The following is a 21,928-nucleotide window of genomic DNA, read 5'->3' as shown; positions in this document are numbered from 1 at the left end:
ATGGAGAACAAACTGAGGGTTGCTGGAGGGAAGGGATGCAAAGGGATCAGCCAAATGGGTCATGGATATTAAGGAGGGCACTTGTTACGAGCACTGGGTATTATATGTAAGTGATGAATCACTAAATTCTACTCCTGAAACTAATATTATGCTGTATGTTAACTAATTGGAATTTAAATCAAAACTTGGAATAAATAAATAATGAATATTTTTTATAAAGTTAGTTTTTTTATAAAGTAAGTTTTTTTTTATACAGTAAGTTTGCATTATTCCATTAAGTTTGCTATAAATGTTTCTCAGCCAGATGGTTAAAGTCAACATAAAGAGTGATAAATCATGTTATTAGGGGCCTTGATCAAACGTGAAAAAAAATAGTACTTTACCTCTGTGACCTTCCTCCCCAAACCCATAATCCTGGTGTAGTTATGAGAAAAAATATCAAACAAATTTCCACAAAGATGCAACCTACAAAATACATGACCAGGACTCCTCAAAACCCTTAAGTTCATCAAAAAACAAGGAAGTTCTGAGAAATTATCACCATTAAGAGAAGCCTAAGGACACATAAAAAATTGAATTAGTAAGGTATCATAGATGGGATCCTGGAACAGAAAAAGACACCAAGTAAAAGCTAAAGAATCTGGATAAGCTATGACTTTAGATAATAATAATATATCAATATAAGTTCATTAATTATAAAACTGTACCGTTATATTTTAAAATGTTAATAACAAAGGCAACTCAATGAGAAGATACATGGGAATATTATAGTATTTCCTCAATTGTAAATCTAAAACTGTTTCAAAAAAATAAAGTTTATTTAAAAAAAAATGTAAAGATCCTTGGTGGTGGGTATTAAGGAGGGCATGTATTATATGGAGCACTGGGTGTGGTGCATAAACAATGAATCTTGGAACACTGAAAAAAAAATGACACAAAACAAACAAAACAAAAATACAAAAAACATACAAAATGTAAGGATCAACTGTCTCACAAAAATTGAATTTTTTTTAATGTAAAGATCAACTGTCTCTTATTAAGGAGTTCAAATTCAATGAAGTTATTTTTATTTACCTCATAGTTGTGTCTAATACAAGCCAATTCTCTGTTGCTTCTTAAACTCTCTTTTGTCTAGTGTATTTTGTTAAAAACTGAAAGTAATAAAAAGCTGACCTTTTAAAAACATTACCGCTATTGTAATAATCTTCTATACTTTTTTTTCTCAAAAATTGTTATTTTTTCTTACTCAAAATTTGTCTCTTAGTGTCTCACTCCCCTACAGTTTAGAAATGTTCTAAGCCTGAGGATTTGGAAACTATACACATATTATTTCACTGTATTATATAGGGAAAATTATTACTTTTTTAAAAAAGATTTTGTTTATTTATTTGACAGACAGAGATCACAAGTAGTCAGAGAGACAGGCAGAGAGGGGGGGGAAGCAGGCTCCCTGCTGAGCAGAGAACCGGATACAGTGCTTGATTCCAGGACCCTGAGATCATGACCTGAGCCAAAGGCAGAGGCTTAACCCACTGAGCCACCCAGGCACATCTGTTACTATTTTCTTTTTAAGGAAATAGTTACTTCCACTTTCAGAAGTTTAGTATCATGGAAGAAATACATTAAAAAAAAATGTCTTTAGAAGGAAGTGGTCACTGGTTCCAGTTATCTTCTACAAAGGGAGCTATACGAAAAAGTATAGACTGTGAGGACAGTAAGCTCATGTCTTCAAGGTCTACTTATAGATCTATATGTAACAAGTGATCCCTCTTTCTCTCTCTCTCTGTTCATCCATCATCCATCATCTGAAAGAGAGCATGAATTAAAACTTTTTTTATCCCACCTGTTATGATATGTCTTCTATATATTTTACTACTTGCATATTTACTTTTACTCTCTGTAGCAGAATATATTTTTATGCAATTTTCATCTCCTGGTATTTACTATGTAACTTATACAATATCACTATTTTTCTCTTTCTTTATTAAAACTATGTAGCATTTGTATATTATATAAATAATTTCAACATAAAGGTAATAATTCTAGAGTTTTCTTGAAAATATGTAATATTAAAGGAATAACTCAAATGGACCACATAAAAGTTAAATATTCTTATTGGCCATATAATTATTAATTATGGAGTATAACTTTTATGAATTTAATGAGATATCTAACCCAAATTCATATTCTCCAGTTAGTCTATTAAGTGAGATATTTTGGTTTAAAAATGTTTCACATTCTTCAAAATGTATCTCAAGTTTTTATAAGTATGATTTTTCATTATGTTATCACACTGGTACTCATGCTTGTAAATTTATATGCTTGCCTTGACAAAATGTACACTCTCCCATGGTTACCAAATGGCATTAAATATATCATATATATGTGTCTATTTATTTTTTAAAAAGGAAGTAATTATAAAATTAATTTTCCTAGATGTTGTGGCTTATAAATTTGGGAGAAAAGACAAAAAGTGAAAACTTCCTGAAAGCAAACTACAATTTGAAGATTGTTCCTCTAATTGATGAGGTATGAAAATCAAGAATACACATAGAATACAGATTAAAAATAAACAGGTGACTTTTTTTTGAATGTGTACTGCCTTTTTATCTTCCAAATAAACCCCATTTTGAGCTAATATATAATTTTTCAATAGGCAAGAAGTTCCAGGATACAAAGTCCTAGGTATTTAGGAAAATAATGCAACCTTAGATTTATCTTAATCTTATCTTAATCTTAATCTTGTTTTCTCTTCCTCTTGTCTTATCATTTTATCTTATTTATTCTGAGAGAGACCAAGAGAGCTTGAGCAAGGGGAGGGGCAGAAGGAGAGGGAGCAGGATAAGCAGACTCCTCATTGAGCAGGGAGCAGATGCGGGACTCAATTCCAGGACCCTGAGATCATGATCTGAGCCAGTCAGACAGATAGTTGATTGAGCCACCCAGGCACCCCACAATCTTAGATATTTTTAATCAAATAATTGAATATATTCATTATTTTGCCCCCTTAATAATAAGTTATCCCCTTATTTATCAAAATACATATCTGAAGCATGACTATAACTGGGCACTGCATCCAAGAATGAGACATAGTCCTTGTCCTTATGCTCAGAGACTCAGAAGACTCTGTGTAACCAAAGTTTCTTATTTGAAAATAACAGAAACCAAATCCAGTTTACTCTGCAGCAATGAATTTTATTTAAAACATATACTATAGCTCAAATAATGCTGGGAAATGGGCAGGAGCAAAAAGTGGCTGGGCAGCCTGAAATACATACAATGCATACTAAAATAAATGTCAGGTTAGGATGCCATCATCATAGCTTCTGAAGACTGAGAACCATGATTTGCATTATCCGCCTCCCCTCTGTCGGATCTGGATGCTGTCTCCACTATTGCTGGTCCTCCTGGTATAGCTGGTACTGGGCACTGGGTGTTCCTCATGATGAAATGAGCATTAAAGAACCCCACATTTTTTTGCATCAATCTTTCCAAGTTAAATTCAGATGGATAGGATTATCCTTGATTTAATTCTCTTTTTCTCTCACTCCACATCTAATCTTCAGGAAATCCTGTTGTCTCTTACTTCAGAATGTATGCAGAATCCAGCCACATTTCCCTATCTCCATTGTATCCCAAACCCAGTATGCTGTGATTTCTTGCCTAGATTACAGTAACTCTCTTAAATGGTCTTTTTGTTTTTACACTTGATACTCTGCTGTCTATCCCCAATGGTACATCTGGAGTGATCCTTTTTTTTTTTAAGATTTTATTTATTTATTTGACAGAAGGAGATCACAAGTAGGCAGACAAGCAGGCAGAGAGAGAGGCGGAAGCAAGCTCCCTGCTGAGCAGAGAGTCCAGATGTGGGGCTTGATTCCAGGACCCTGAGATCATGACTTGAGCCAAAGGCAGAAGCTTTAACCCACTGAGCCACCCAGGCGCCCCTGGAGTGATCCTTTTGAATCACAAAACAAATCATGTCACTCTTCTCAAACTCTTCAAAGTTTTGTTATTTCACTCAGAGGAAATGAAATTCTTGGCAAATCTCAGTGAGTAGCTGAGTACAATGGCCTAAATAATCTGGCCCCTTGCTAATTCCTCATCCTGCTTCAGTTCTACTGGCCTCCTTGCCATTACTGCATAAATGCCGGTAGAACCTGTCAGTAGTCTCTCAGCTGAAATGATCTTCCTCACATACCCACAGGACTGACTAACTTGCTCTTTTTCAAGTCTCTCCTGACTACCTCATTTGGAAATTCAATATGCCCTCTTCCCATAACATTCCCAATCCACTCACCCACTACATTTTATCCCAAGGAACACATCAAATAGCAATTACTCTTTTACATATATTTTTCTAGTATTTGCCTCTCCTCTTTTCCATCAATAAACAAAAATAAATAAATAATTTTAAAAATAAATAAATAAAATAACCTACACTAGGGTAGATATTAGTAGGGAGAGGGAAGCGTGAATCAGCAAGTCACAGATTTTTAGAGCAGTGAAACTATTCCATATGATACTATAATGGTGGCTATGTGTACATTATAAGTTTGTCAAAACCCTTAGAAAATGCAGCGCCAAGAATGAACTTTAATGTAAACTATGAGCTTTGGATGGTACAAATGTACCACCCTGGTGTAGGATTGCTAGTGAGAGAGGCTATATAAGGGGCAAAGGGGATACGAAAGCTCCATGTATTTTCTATTCAATTTTGTTGTGAACCTGAAGCTGCTTTAAAAAAAAAAGGATTGGGAGGGAGACAAACCATAAATGACTCTTAATCTCACAAAACAAACTGGGGGTTGCTGGGGGGAGGTGGGATTGGGAGAGGGGGAGGGGGCTATGGACATTGGGGAGGGGAGGCGAACCATAAGAGACTATGGACTCTGAAAAACAACCTGAGGGTTTTGAAGGGTCAGGGGTGGGAGATTGGGGCAACCTGAGGGTTTTGAAGGGTCAGGGGTGGGAGTTTGGGGGAACAGGTGGTGGGTAATGGGGAGGGCACGTTTTGCATGGAGCACTGGGTGTTGTGCAAAAAGAATGAATACTGTTACGCTGAAAAAATAAATAAAATGGAAAAAAAAAAGACCTTCAAATACAAAAAAAAAAAATTCTAAATTAGAAGAAATAATTAGCATAAATATAATTGAAAATATGTTAATATCTAGAATATATACAGATCTTCTAAGCAAAATCAAAAATATAAACTCAATAAAAAAATAGGACAAGGCATGAGAAGTAATTCCAAGAGAAAACACGAATGAATATAAAATATCCCATATCTCAAAAAGAAAATGTGAATTGATTATACATTTTCTAATATCATTCACACATATTGATAATAATATTCATAATAGTAATAATAATTAATTGAAAAATCCATTGAGAAATAATATATAGCTTACATTTCTGTTGATGTCTAAAATGATACAGCTGTTTGACATAATAATGTCACAATATCTACAGTGTTGCTTCACAGTATATGTTTAAAATTCCTTAAAATATCTTGGCATTTCTCTTTCCCTAGGTGTAGTTACCTTGGTCACACTGAGTAAAGGCCAAGGGGAAGAAACAAAGTTCATACATCAGAAATTCTTATAGGAGAGTCTCATAAGGATATCTGTTATGTAATCAGAATTCCCCCATCTACACTCATCAGATTTTTTTTTAAGATTTTATTTATTTATTTGACAGACAGAGATCACAAGTAGGCAGAGAGAGGGGCGGGGGAAGCAGGCTCCCTGCTGAGCAGAAAGCCCAATGTAGGGCTCCATCCCAGGACCCTGGGATCAGCCCCTGAGCAGAAGGCAGAGGCTTAACTCACTGAGCCACCCAGGTTCCCCATACACTCCCCAGACTTTTTACAATGTAAATTGCTAAAATAAAACACTGAAAATCTTTTGGTTTAATGCCTCTTTTTAAAGTTGTCTTTAAATTGACAATCACTAGAGAATTTGAAGCTAATTCAAGATTTCTCAAACTTGGCTATGTTTCAAAATCAGCTGGGAGGATTTAAATTTTCCTGATGCCCAGACCATTTCCCAAACTAATTGTATTGATATTCTTGGGGAGGAACTCTGGAAAAAATCGTTAAAAATCTTGATCTTAAAAAAATCAGGATTTTTTAAAACTTCCTAGGTGATTTCAATGTTCAATGTACAAACAGGTTGAAAAATGCTCCTTTAGGTAGATACTAAAGATGTTGGTAGATGAGGAATGAAGTAGGCTAACTGATGGCCCTCCAGAAGATGTCTCCAGGTTCTAATCCCCAGAGCCTGTGACTATTGTCTCATACCATGAAAAAAAAAAAAAAGTGAATATTGCCTTCTATGGCGATATAGATATATATATCTATATAAAAATCTATAAAAAATAGTGAATATTGCCTTCTATGGCGATATAGATATCTATATATCTATATATCTATATATCTATATAGATATATCTATATAGATATATAGATATATAGATATAGATATATAGATATATAGATATATAGATATCTATATCGCCATAGAAGGCAATATTCATTATTTCATTATTTCATTATTTCATTATTTCTTTTCATGGTATGAGGCAATAGTATATATATATATATATACACACAGACACAGACACAGACACACACATATACCAAAAATATATGTATTTTTTACATATTTATATATATGTATGTATATATAAATATACGTATATGTATATGTTTATATATGTATGCATATTTATATATATTTACATATATGGGTAAATTAAGGGTCTTGAGAGGAGCAGCTTTCCTTGGATTATACAGGTGAACCCTAAATGTAATCACATGTATCCTTGTAAGAGAGGAGGAGGAAGTTTAGGGACAGATACATAGAGGAGAGGACATCCACAGAATAGAAGGTGATGTGAAGATGGAGGCAGAGATTGGAGATACGTAGCTGAAAGCCAAGGGATGCCAAGGATCACTGGCTGCCACCAGAAGCTAGAAAGAAGCAAGGAACAGATTCTTCCTCAGAGCCCTTGAGGGAATGTGGCCCTACTGACAACTTGATTTCAGATTTCTGGCCACTAGAACTAAAAAGAATAAACTTATGTTGTTTCAAGTCACGAAATTTGTGGTTATGTGTTAAAGCAACCACATGAAACTAATACAAGAAAGAATAAGAAATTATTTTTCAGGGAAATCCCCATGTCATTAAGGCAGGGTAGATACAGTCTTATCAGGTAATGGCTAACAGGAAACATACATAGCATCTATGTCAGGCTTGTAGTGTCTTGATTACTTGCTGGACAAGGAAACTCACATTGTCACCAATGGCAACAGGCAGGATAGCCGTATATACCCGGCAGAGTGATCATCCCTTCAACCTTTCACCATTTGTACAGAGGTGTATTTTGGCCTGGGGCCATCTTGCTAGACCATGGGAGGAACTTCAGAAGAAAACTAATCATGGCAAAGAAGTTAAAAAAACATGCAGCCTACTATATAATAATGGAAACAGTTGGCACAGGAAATAATCTTCAGTGACCTGAGGACCTCAACTAGGGAGTTTGCATATAAATGTTTATGCTGTCCCTCGGAGTCCCTGTTGAGCTAGCCTTTTCCTAAATGATCAAAAGGTGAGTGTGTGGTGTTTGTGTGAGGGTAAGCCTCCCAGGTCATCAGTTTATCTCTTTTCAGTGCTTTGTATATATATATATATATATATATATTTTTTTTTTTTTTGCGATCTGGTTTTTCTTTTTCTTTTTTTTCATTTATTTTTTTTTAAATTTTTTAATTTTTTTTTATTTTTTTCAGTATTTAAATTTATTTTTTCAGCGTAACAGTATTCATTGTTTTTGCACAACACCTAGTGCTCCATGCAATACGTGCCCTCCCTATTACCCACCACCTGGTTCCCCCAACCTCCAACCCCCGCCCCTTCAAAACCCTCAGGTTGTTTTTCAGAGTCCATAGTCTCTTATGGTTCGCCTCGCCTTCCAATTTCCCTCAGCTTCCTTCTCCTCTCCATCTCCCAATATCCTCCATGCTTTGTATATTTTAAACTGAATTAAATCTCTCAACAACCCTATTTCGTAGGTGGTATTTTTATCTTCATTTATAGATGGGGAAATTAAGTTCAGAATAGTTACTTAACTTGTTCAATAACATGAAAATGTTAATGGCAGAGCTGAGATTTGTGCTCTTAACCACACAGCTATGCTACAGCAATGGCGACTCTGAAGTTTCCATGTATCAGATGTGGTGAGTCAGGGCCACATTCCTGGGCATTGACCTATGCAGTTGCATAGATTACCACACTTAGAAGGGTCCCATAATTGGTTTAATTCATCTTGAAACCTTAATTTTTGACAAAGGGCCCCATATTTTCATTTTGCCCTGGGCCCTAACAAATTATGTAGCCAGTTCTGCTCTGAGTCTTTGGGATTCTCATAAATAGTTTATTCCTATTCTCAGGTTTCCATTCTTTACTATGAAAAGTGCTTAGGTGCATATGACATCTAATAATAGATTTTGAAAAACAATATTTCAGAGATTCTAAATGCATTTTTTAACATCACTGATTTTCAGACGCACCTTTCAAAAACTGGTGTTACATTCACTGTTGGTCAGGTGGCCATCCAGATTTAGTAGCTATTACCTGCACTTGTGTAAAGATAATCACTGCTTTTGATATTACCATTAAATTGAGTTATCTGCATTGTTGGAATAGAACATTTTGTGTTTAACTGCTACTCGAAACGAATTCAAAAAGATTAATCCATGATTAAAAGGGAAAAAACAAAACAAAACAAAAAAACCCTCTATGAATTATTATCAGACTGTTAAAAAGCAAATCTGAGTTTATTTGACCTCACTGCAGGAAGGGAAAATACCACCTTTGCAGAGCCTTTGAACTGTCTTAGGGAGTCAGAAGTCAGATATATGTTAGCATTTTGGGGAGTCTAGGCTCAATTGGTTTAAGGTGGGTCTTTCATTGCAGAAAACTGATGGGAATTAGGCAATGTTTGTGAGGTTTTGTATGCCATTTCATATTGGGTTTCAGGAATTTCCTGAAGCAAGGTGCAAAGTCATTTATAGGTTTACAAACGTATTTCTTTTCCCCCCCTTTCCTTTATTTTAATCCAGTGTAATTAGCATACAGTGTTATATTAGTTTCAGGTATCTAAATATAGCAATTCAACAATACCATATATTACTCAGACTTACCTTTCTTGAAACAAATAACAAAATCATGGGCTACAGGTTATTTCAATTTGTTTTTAAAACTGAAGTTTACTGTGTTCACAGGAAGTATATATTTTATACTAATGGGGGCATTACTGCTACAATTCCGTTTCTGTTATAGAGCAAAAACCAAATACTTGACATCTCTGCAACTAGTTACTCAAGTATTTATGTCATCTAGGATCTGTAGCAAAGTCAGAATCCTAGCTCTCATCATTCCAGCCCCAAGTTTAATAAATCAGAAGAAGCTGCATTCTAACAAGGTCCTCATTATATTATTCTGGGTTCTCCAGAGAAATAGAATATATATACATATATGTACACACACACATATTTACACACACACATATATATATAAACTTAATTATATATATAAAATTAAGTTAATGTATATTTTATATTATTTGTTATGTGTTGTATATATTTATTGTATAGTATATATACTATATATGGTATTCATTACAAGGAACTGTTTCATGCCAGTTGGTTAAAAGTACCAAGATCTGAAATCTCAGCCAAGTCCATGGTATAGCTCCAGTCAAAGTCTGAGTCTAAAGGAAGAACACAGATTTCTCAGCTTTAAGACGTTCGGACAGAAAGAGTGAATTCTCCTTTACTCTGTTTTTTGTTCTATTCAGGCCTTCAACAGATTGGATGAGGCACACCCATAATATTGAGGAGAGCAATCTGTTTTACCCAGGCTACTAATTCAGAAATAAAACATCACACTAGTAAAAGAAGCTGTTAACTTTTGGCACCAAATTTATGCAACGGGGTAACGAATTACAGTAAATATAACGCACCTGGAGGCAGTAGAAATTGCCAACTGCTTTATAAGAGAGGAATTAAATTTTAAAGAACCAAGAAGTTAGTAAGATAGATTCATGTGACAGGCCAGACCATTGTTCAATTGTTGACACTAAGTTTGTCAGAAAATTTGCAGTTTGGGCAGAGCTGTTTAACTTCCATGTGATTCAATTGAGCAAATGAATAAGAGTTTAATAAATTTAGAACAAATTAACATCAAAACTTGAAAAAGAGCATTAGAAGTTTGGAAGAATACCCCAGAACTATAATAGAACACTTTTTTTTTCCATTTTATTTATTTTTTTCAGCGTAACAGTATTCATTCTTTTTGCACAACACCCAGTGCTCCATGCAAAACGTGCCCTCCCCATTACCCATCACCTGTTCCCCCAACCTCCCATCCCTGACCCTTCAAAACCCTCAGGTTGTTTTTCAGAGTCCATAGTCTCTTATGGTTTGCCTCCCCTTCCAAATTTTTTTTTTTTTAATAAACATATAATGTATTTTTATCCCCAGGGGTACAGGTCTGTGAATCGCCAGGTTTACACACTTCACAGCACTCACGATAGCACTTACCGAACACTTTTTAAAAAGAAATCCCTCTGCGCCATCAACAGTCTTGGAGACACAGAAAATATTACATAGAAATCCAATATATCAATGACTCCAAGTTGAAAACAATTCAAAATTAAAGCATTGAATTTAGAGATACTTTAGTAATACCTTAACTAGTTTATTTCTTTACTGTTTCCATTGTGGATTATGAGAGTGATTAATACAGGGTAAAATTTTGTCTAAATAAACCTATGGTTCTCTGATAAGTATAAAACAATAATTTATACTAGACCTTAAGTCTTAGATTGCTTTTCTTTTTAATTATGAAACTTTTTTCAGCTTCTCATAGCAGAACCGATTTTGCAATGCCAGGCCCATCTCAGGAGTCCCGGGGAGGGCCCCAGCTGCCAAGACACAGGAGAAGGAAAGAAGCCACTTCAGGCAAAGAGTGACCATCCCCAGGAAGCCAAGATGTCCCCAGGAGACATTGCTGTGCCACACTAAAGGGGCCCAGAGCCTCTGGCCAGGAGGTTCCTGAGGCAGAAGTTACCATGAAGAATGGGGTCTCGGGTACCATGTTTCACCACTTGAAGGAGAAGGGTTTCTGACACTAGTTGGTGCCACCGTACAAGTAAGTGTAGAAATCATTGATGAAGGTGCAGTGGAGGCCTTGTGAGTCTACAGGGATTGCACATTCTCCAAGCAATATCAGCCATTGATTATGGGCCCACGTGCTTGGGGATGCCCAGGTGCTTCCCTAATACCAGCGATTCCCCATGTTTGGGAAGAAGGCTTTTGCCTTAGCATGCCTTTGAAGTTCCCGCTGAGCTTGAAGAACTATGAGATGTTGATGATATCCTGCTCCATTAGAATCAGTGCCAGCTTCAGCAGCCTTCCACATATGAATTATGTTCTCTCACTTTCTTGTTTGACAGAATATCTTTTTTTTCTGCTGCATGTGTATTTAACCTTTTGAACAGCAGGGCCTCCTTTTGGTTCAGCTGCTCCTGGTAAAGTTGACCAGAACCAGCTGAAAACCTATTGGGTGTGGGAGTGAACATCGGGAACACGTGCACTTGGTCTATAAGTAGCCAGCCTGAGAAGCATTTTATAGGGGTTTCTATTTGGTGGGTATGGAGAGGTCTTTTAGGGTCTGGTGCATTTCCTGGCTCTCCCTGCTGGGATAACTGCTGTTCCCAAAGAGAATTCTGACTAGGGAATCTTTCTTCTCCCTGACTGAGACTTGGAGGCTTGCTTCCAGTTTCCCAAAGGAGCTGAGGTCAGTAATTTGTATTTCATTTTTATAGTGTTCTATAAAATGATGCTATATTATTTTAATAGCTACTAGTGTCTTCAACTGAATGAAATGGAGCAGTCAGTGAGCTAATTGTAGGATCAAATTTTTCATTTGTTTCTTCACCCTGTAGCTACATAAGATATTCTTTAGCAGGGTCACAGATACTTCCTGGGTTGATGAATAATATGAGGATTTAAGCGTGATACTTTCTTTCTCTGTGTTTTCTATGTTATTGGTGGCAGTCAATCCACCTTGCAGTTATTACATTTCTCCTGTTCTTCTTATTTTAGAGAGTAGCTAAGCAAAACCCCACAGGCTTTAATAAACACCTCATTCCAGTAAATTCTCTATATTAATTTAGTTAGCTCTTTCATTAATGCATTTTTTACTATTAGATTCTAATACTAAAACTGAACATGTACTGTGTTCAGCCTAAATTAAGCAAAATACCCAATCTCAAATTATCTCTACTTTCCGAGGCTCTCTTACCAGGGACTTGTACCTCATTACTAATATATTTATATCTCACATCTTGGTTGAATATACCCCAAATCACCTAAAGTTAACTATACATAACATGAATGTATTAGAAATGTATTACCTAGCTAATGTGGTACCATGTGCCATTTTTATTTGAATTCAGAGTCTCAGATGGTATATAAACTGGAGAATCTTAAGTCAAATACCATGCAGCTGCATCCCAGGAGACTCTAAGCCTAGAATGGGTAAATGGTCTGGTGAGGCCAAAGAAAAGACTGAGAGATAGCAATTGAGACATAGGTTTATGGAAGGAACTTATGTACAGAGAGTCCCGAGCAGCTGACTGAACAAAGCATCTGCTTTTGTTTCTGGAATTAGAACTTTTACCCCTAATTCATCTCTAAGAACTTTTTACTTAGAGTATGCATATAAGGAGGATTGCACCAAGAAAACAGAGGGTGGAATTTAAGGTAGCATTTTGGCATGTTGTGTGAGAAATTTGGGGTAAATGGTTTCTCTAAAGTTCCTCAAGCCATGCTTATACCTGAAATTATGCAATTTCTAGTTCACTATATGGCTATATTTGTCTATCTTCCTATTTCCTATGGCACACTCTTATTTACACTAGTTCTAGCTGTGAGAATTGAGAATGAAAATGAACTTGTTAATCTGAGGATAGTCTATTTTGTTCTGGCTTTTTTTTTTCCCCTAAATTGAAAATGGAGTCAATGATTCAAGTGGCAAGTTGCATTTCTGTAATACAGCTTTAAATATATGTCTGAAATGTTTTTACATGATGCTTAATGAAGTTTAAGTCCTAATCTGTGTTTTGAAAACATGTGATTGTACTATTAGATTCTATTTTTAACCTTATATCTAGAACATAAAGTTCTACAATTACATAGAGACCACTTTTACTGTAATTCTGAATTTTCATGGGTCCACTGGGAAAACTTAAGATGTGTGTAATGGTAATGTGAATTTTATTGAGCCTCCTTTCTTAGGAAATAACCATAGTAATTATTTTCTACTGAGTGTATGTGCCGGTTGGATTGTCCTGCTCCTTTGTCAGTGGGAATGTAACCTTTAGCTAGAATCTATATTGTGTGAAACCTCATGTCTCTCTGTATAAGGCATTTTGTAACTCTCTAGATGATGGTATTTGTGGTGCTCTGTGTGTACAAAACTTGGCAGGGGTGGAAGCAACCATACTTAGAGTAAGTGTCAGTTCTTGTGGAAATGACTTGTTACCATTTCCAGAATGGAGGAACCTAATAGAGTCAACTTGCCACCAAATTGATGATTTGTCTTCCCAAGTGAAAATGCCATACTGGTGCTTCAAAACTGGTCTCATTTTCTGGAAGATTGAACCTTCTGAGAAGGCAAAAGATAGATTGTGAGAGTTCACACTGTTGGGTTCATATGTAGTTCCCATCTGTAATCCTCCATTCCTGTACCTGTCAAGCCAGGTCTGATACAGCCCATGAGAAAGGGTGTTTATCAATTGGTTGAGTAATTTCTGTCTTTATGGCTGGTGAGTGCTCTCTAGTGGGCATTTATACCTGACATTAAAATTTTCTGTTGATGCCCCTTTGGATATGCCCATATATGTGCCTTTCCCCTAAACCTCTTTTTATATGCTATCCCACTCCTTTAACTTTTGGGTCATTCACTGCCTGCAATTCCACATAAATTCTCATCCCTGACCATATCTTTTTCCATAAAGTAAATAAGCAGTTGTAACAATAGAAGATCTGTCCATTGGAAAGATTTTTCACTGATCTACTGTCCCTCACAGCTACCACTGAGTGTGACTGTAATGTAGTCTCCATTTTTTTTTGGGGGGGGGCAGGGTAGTTGTTTTATATACTGTGCTAATATATCCATAAACCAAACCTGGATTTTTGATCTATAGCCCTTCCACATACCCCTAGATACAAAGTGAGGGAGGGAGGCAAAAACGGGTGTGGCATGGGAATCAAAGATATGTGTTCATACAGTTGTACCTTCTATGAACTGTTGCTTGATCTACCCAATTTGATTTTATGGCATCTATCTAAGTTATTTAGGAATTTAATCTACCTCCATTTGGCAGCCAGAAGAGGAGGGGAGGACAGCTTCTGGAGGAGCACCCACTGCTTTCCTGGGAAGAGTCCATGTCAGCATATTCTCACACTGGGGAACTGTTAGTACTTTATATGAAACTGTGAGCTCCCTCTCGAGACTGAAGGTTCAGAGGATTCCAGTGGGAACCTCCACAACAGAGGTTCCCATTCTAAGCTTAAATAAGCCCCTAAACATAGCCTAGCAGATGTGCCTAAGCTAAGCATTCAAAGGCCTGTAGCTCAAGGATCTTAAAAATATCCTGAATCGGTTCCTCAGGCTATTCAACCTCATCCTGCCAGAGCTAAGGGCCTCTTTGTAAGCTACAGTGACAGCTCTCTAACTTGTACCCGTAGCTACACCCAGTTCATCAACCTTCTTCTGTAGATGTCCATGTAACTTTGTAAATATCAGCCAATTCCATTATCCTTCTATGTGTTGTTCTTCCTGAACTTTACAAAAACCTTATTCATAACTCTGAAGGAGGCATTTCCCTACACCTTTGTACCACTACCACCCTCTGCCATTCCAGAATGTTCCTAGCTTCACTTCAAAAGCTAAGGGAGTTTTTGATAACATTTAAAATAGGAAGCAGTCAGATAGGGATACTTTTTTTTTTTTTGGTGGGAGTTTCTTTCTTAAAAGGGTATATGAGCAACTTCTGTCCATGACTGAAACAGTTGATAAATTCTGTGCTTCCTAAAACATAACAAGTATGTGATTTAAAAATACCATGAATTAAATGTTCATTCAACACTTTTTTATTAGTGAGGTGTGAAAATTGTGTAATGTATAATCTTTTAATTTATCCATGGCATGGAAGTTATGATGTATAAATACCTATTCTTAGTTGGATGTAATTTATCCTGAGCAATATACTTAGGAAATAAGAAAACCTCCATATAAGAAGTTAGTGAAGTTCAAAGTCAAATCCACTTTAAGAGAATTGGAAGTTGGCAGGATAGATGTGCCATTTAAACTTGAAATTCAAATGACTGTAAAGGTGAGAAAACATCCCATAGAGGAGGAAAAAACTGAGGAAACCATAAGCATAGATGGAGGAAATTGTATGGTGCTTTCTGAGATAGAGAGTAAGTACTTTAACTAGGTAAATTATAATACAAAAGGGAGTCCTGAGTATGCCTACTAATCTTGAGTAAACACCAGCCTGGAGAAATTGTGAGCTGTGTTTTTGGCCCAGGCAGAGAAATTTCTATGGTTGGCTTAGGTATTTACTAAAACTTTTTAATTTCATCAAGGGTTACCAATACTTCATCACTGTGGGATCTGTGGAGGCCTAATGTCCTTTGAAGTGTGTATGCTTGGTATGCTTTACTTTGGTTTTGGTAGATTCCCATATACATAAGATAATCTGGTCTTTGTCTGACTTATTTCACTTAGTATAATACTCTCAAGGTCCATCTGTATTGTTGGAAATGGCAAAATTTCCTTTTTTATGAATAATACATTATATATATAATGTATTAGTGCATATTTATATCACATGTTTATTCACTCACCCATCATTGGACACTTAAGTTGCTTCCATGTCTTGGCTATTGTAAATAATGCTGCAATGAACATGGGAGTGCAGATATCTTTTTGGGTTAGTGTTTTTGTTTTCTTCAGGTAAATACCTAGAAATAGAATTGCTAAATCATATAATAGTTTCACTCTTAATTTTCTGGGGAAAGTCTATATCATTTTCCTTAGTAGACCAATTTGTGACACCAATGGTCACAAGGTTTCCTTTTTTCCACATCACTGATACTTGTTTTGTTTTGTTTTTTTTGTCTTTTTGATAATAGCCATTATAAGAAGCATGAGGTAAAACATTGTAGTTTTGATTTCCATTTACCTGATGATTAATGATGTTGAGTACTTCCTCATGCATATGTCGCTCATCTGTATGTCCACTTCAGAAAGTCTATTCAGATTCTCTGCCTGTTTTTAAATTAGATTGTTTTTGTTTTTTGTTTAGGGTTTTTTATTTTGTTTATTTTGGATTTTGTTTTTGTTTTTGTTTTTTCCTTTTAAGTTGTATGAGTCCTTTATAGATTTGGCTATCAACCCCTTATCAGAAAGAAGATGAAAATATTTTCTCCTATTTGACAGGTTGCTTTTCTTTTATTTTTTGATGGCTTCCTTTTGGTATTGACATAGAAAGACACATAGATGAATGGAAGAGAATCAAGAACCCAGAAACCAACCTATACATATGATTGATTAGTTTATGATAAAAGAGCCAAGACTTTCTTGATGATCCGGGATCCTAACTTTGTACTATAGTTTGAAATCAGAAAGCATGATGCCTCTAGCTTTAAGTTGTTTTTGCTGGGACACCTGGGTTAGCTCAGTGGGTTAAAGCCTCTGCCTTCAGTTCAGGTCATGATCCCGAGGTCCTGGGATCAAACCCCACATCGGGCTCTCTGCTCAGCAGGGAGCCTACTTCTTCCTCTCTCTCCCTGCCTGCCTCTCTGACTAGTTGCAATCTCTGTCTATCAAATAAATAAATAAAAATAAAAATAAAAAAAGATTGTTTGTTTTTGCTATGTGGTGTGTGTGTGTGTGGGTGTGTGTTTCTATTTAATTTTTTTTGAATATTTACTCTGTTTCCATGAAAAATATAAGAATCTTGATAGGGATTGTATTGAAACTTTAGTTTGCTTTGGGTTGTATGAACATTTTTAACAATAACCAATCCTTGATTATGAAATCTCTTTTCAATCTGTGTCTTCCTGACTTTCATCAAAGTCTTAGAGTTTTCATGTACAAGTCTTTCACTTCCTTGGTTAAATTCATTCCTGGGTATCATATAATTCTGTAATTATAAATGGGATTTTTTTCTTTTTTTTAATAATTGTTGATATATAGGATGAATACCGAACTTTTGTAGCAACATGGATGGGACTGGAAGTGATTATGCTGAGTGAAATAAGTCAAGCAGAGAGAGTCAAGTATGGTTTCACTTATTTGTGGAGCATAACAAATGACATGGAGGACATTGGGAGATGGAGAGGAGAAGGAAGTTGAGGGAAATTGGAAGGGGAGGTGAACCATAAGAGACTATGGACTCTGAAAGACAACCTGAGGGTTTTGAAGGGGAGGGGGTGGGAGGTTGGGGGAACCAGGTGGTGGGTAATATGGAAGGCACGTATTGCATGGAGCACTGGGTGTTGTGCAAAAACAATGAATACTGTTACGCTGAAAAAATAAATAAAAGAAGGAAAAAAATTGTTGATATATAGAAAAGAAACAAAAAAAAAAGAAACATATCTTAAGGGATTTTTTTTGTATCCTATGAATGTATTGAATTCTAATTTTTTTATTTTTTTTTTAAAGATTTTATTTATTTATTTGACAGATATCACAAGTAGGCTGAGACGCAGGCAGAGAGAGAGGAAAGGAAGCAGGCTCCCTGCTGGGCAGAGCCCGATGTGGGGCTTGATCCCAGGACCCTGGGATCATGATCTGAGCCAAAGGCAGAGGCTTTAACCCATTGAGCCACCCAGGCACCCCGAATTCTAATATTTTTTAATTTTATTTGTGTTTTTGTTTTTTGTTTGTTGTTGTTTTTTTTTTTTGCTTGGAATTTTTAGAGCTTTATATATATATATCATGTCCTCTGAAAATAGTGACACTTCTACTTTCCAACTTGGATGCCTTTCATTTTTCTTGCCTAGTTTCTGTGGCTAACATTTTTAACTATACCAATTATTTTAATTTCAGATCCCCCCCATTGGATAAATTGCTAAGTAGTTAAAAATTGTACTTTGTGTTACAAGGAAACAAAATATCAAAATACTTAAAAGTGTACCTCTCAGTAAGGATTTCTTTCTTTCTTTTTTTTTTTTAATATTTTATTTATTTATTTGACAGACAGAGATCACAAGTAGGCAGAGAGGCAGGCAGAGAGAGAGAGGAGGAAGCAGGCTCCCTGTGGAGCAGAGAGCCCAATGTGGGGCTCAATCCCAGGACCCCGAGACCGTGACCTGAGCCGAAGGCAGAGGCTTTAACCCACGAGCCACCCAGGCGCCCCCTCAGTAAGGATTTCTCAACCTTAGCTCTTGTATTAGTCTGTTTTGGCTGCTATAACAACATATCAGAGCCTGGCGGGCTTATAAACAACAAATTTCTCCTACTCCTAGAAACCAGAAGTACAATATCAGGGTGTGAGCATGGTGAGTTCTGGTGAGACCCCTCTTCTTCTTCTTCTTTTTTTTTTTTAAGATTTTATTTATTCATCTGACAGATGGAGATCACAACTAGGCAAAGAGGGAGAGAGAGAGGAGGAAGCAGGCTCCCAGCAGAACAGAGAGCCCGATGCGGGGCTCGATCTGAGGACCCTGGGATCACAACCGGAGCAGAAGGCAGAGGCCCAACTCACTGATCCACCCAGGTGTCCCCATTTCTTTTCAGTGTAACAGAGTTCATTGTTTATGCACCACACCCAGTGCTCCATGCAATACATGCCCTCCATATTACCCACCACCTGGCTCCCCTGACCTCCCAACCCCCACCCCTTTAAAACCCTCAGATTGTTTTTCAGAGTCCATAGTCTCTTATGATTCATCTCCCCTTCCAATTTCCCTCAACTCCCTTCTCTCCATCTCCCCATGTCCTCCATGTTCTTTGTTATGCTCCACAAATAAGTGAAACCATATGATAATTGACTCTCTCTGCTTAACTTATTTCACTCAGCATAATCTCTTCCAGTCCTGTCCATGTTGCTACAAAAGTTGGGTATTCATCCTTTCTGATGGAGGCATAATACTCCATCGTGTACATGGACCACATCTTCCTTATCCATTCATCCATTGAAGGGCATCTTGGTTCTTTCCACAGTTTGGCGACCGTGGGCATTGCTGCTATAAACATTGGGGTACAGATGGCCCTTCTTTTCACTACATCTGTATCTTTGGGGTAAATACCCAGTAGTGCAATTTCAGGGTCATAGGGAAGCTCTATTTTTAATTTCTTGAGGAATATACACACTATTCTCCAAAGTGGCTGCATCAACTTGCATTCCCACCAACAGTGTAAGAGGGTTCCCCTTTCTCCACATCCTCTCCAACACACATTGTTTCCTGTCTTGCTAATTTTGGCCATTCTAATTGCTGTAAGGTGGTATCTCAATGTAAATGGATAAAAGACCTCAATGTGAGACAGAAATCCATCGGAATCCTAGAGGAGAATGTAGGCAGTAACCTCTTCGATATCAGCCACAGCAACTTCTTTCAAGATATGTCTCCAAAGGCAAAGGAAACAAAAGTGAAAATGAACTTTTGGGACTTCATAAAGATCAAAAGCTTCTGCACAGCAAAAGAAACAGTCAAGAAAACAAAGAGGCAACCCACAGAATTGGAGAATATATTCACAAATGACAGTACAGACAAAAGGTTGATATCCAAGATCTATAAAGAACTTAAACTCAGCACACACAAAACAGATAATGTCAAAAAATGGGCAGATGACATGAACAGACACTTCTCCAATGAAGACAGACAAATGGCTATCAGACACATGAAAAAATGTTGATCATCACTAGCCATCAGGGAAATTCAAATTAAAACCACATTGAGACTCCTCTTCTGAGCTGCAGACCGTGAACGTCTTGTTGTGTCCTCATATGGTGCAGAGCATAGAGCAGCAAGTTTTCTTATGGCTCTTTTTTTTTTGTTTAAAGATTTTCATTTATTTATTTGACAGAGAGATCACAAGTAGGTAGAGAGGCAGACAGAGAGAGGGGGAAGCAGGCTCCCCGCTGAGCAGAGAGCCCGATGCGGGGCTCAATCCCAGGACACTGAGATCATGACCTGAGCTGAAGGCAGCGGCTTAACCCACTGAGCCACCCAGGCGCCCCTTCTCATGACTCTTATAAGGACACGGATTCCCACTCATAAAGGCTCTGCTGCCATGACCTCATTCAATCCTGATTATCTCCTGAAGACCCCACTTCTGAATACCATCACCTGGAAAGCCAAGAGACAGTGAGTTTTTACATACAAATTTCAAGAGGACTCAAAACATCCAGTCCATAACAGCTCTATTGAATATAGAAGTTAGATTATAATTCTTTGTTATGGGAGGTCAGCCCGACCATTGCATCAGGTTTAGCAACATTCGTCTGTCTACAAGATGTCAGAAGTACTCCTCAGTTGTAGAACAAAAACCATCTCCAAACATTGCCAAATGTTTCCAGTGTGGGGAGTCAAAACCACCTAGGTTGAGGAAAAACTGCTCTAGGTGAATAATTAAAGTTTTTGTTTGTTTGCTTTTCTTAAACAGGGAAATGTGTGCATGTGTTCACGTATATACTATACATTCTATATACATCATACATATGTTTGCTTATTACGTATTACATATAATAGAGGTAGAAAATAGTTGTTGGTATGCATACTAATGATGTAACCATCTTCTTTGTTAATTCATAAGTGGATTTTACCTAAAAGAGCTTTGCCTTATTCTACTATAGAATACTATGCCGAAACTAGTTTATCACATTGTTAAAACTAGTAAACATAATCAACTTTAATATTAACATGTATATTCTAATCAGAAGTTTTAGATTTTTTTTAGTTTTATAAACTAAAACCTTAACATACACAAATGAGGAGAGTTTGTATGTTTAAATCCCTGAATTACTTTTTTTTTTTTTAAAGCAAAGTAAAAGTGTGCTATTCTCAAGTGTAAATATTAACGTGGACAACATCAACAGAACTTGCCTAAGGTATTTTGGCAAGTTGCTATTTCTGAAACCAGAACTAATGGACTGCTCAGAATAATTCATTGATTCAAGAGTGATGTATTGAATACTAACTATGTTCCAGGTATTGTTATGGGTACCAAGAATATTGTGGTGAGTAAGGCAGGCAGAAAATAACCTAACTACCTGGAAATTTCCTTTTTTGGGCGGGGGGGTTGAGACCGAAGATAAGTACATAGTATGAATACATCTTAAATATGATAATTGAACTAGATAAATAACTTATGAAGCAAATAAAGCATCTAGGTGATAGAAGCAGTATCTGTTGTGGTTTGAGTAGTATTACATAACTAATTAGAGTGTTCATAATGGGGTTTTCCATAGATGACATTTGAATAGAAAAGTAATGGAATGTGGGCAGAATTGTGATTAGAGAAATATTTCATCCAGAAGAACAGTAAGACCAAAGTTCTGGAGGTTCAAGAATGTGGCATATTGCAGTGATAGCCCACTTGTGTGGGGGAAATTAAAGGAGAAAGTGTCAGGAGATTCTTAGAATTTCCTTAAAACAGTTGTTACTTTAAATATCATATGTGTCTTCATTTAAAATGGTGCCCTGCTTTATAATTCATCTAAACATTTCCTTTTAGATAGCTCAGATTTTACATTTAAATCCAAGCCCTGGGGTGCCTGGGTGGCTCAGTGGGTTAAAGCCTCTGCCTTCAGCTCAGGTCATGATCCCAGGGTCCTGGGA

Source organism: Meles meles, chromosome 4, assembly GCF_922984935.1.
Source record: "Meles meles chromosome 4, mMelMel3.1 paternal haplotype, whole genome shotgun sequence".
In the NCBI taxonomy this organism is placed as follows: domain Eukaryota; kingdom Metazoa; phylum Chordata; class Mammalia; order Carnivora; family Mustelidae; genus Meles; species Meles meles.
This window is presented reverse-complemented; position numbering follows the sequence as displayed.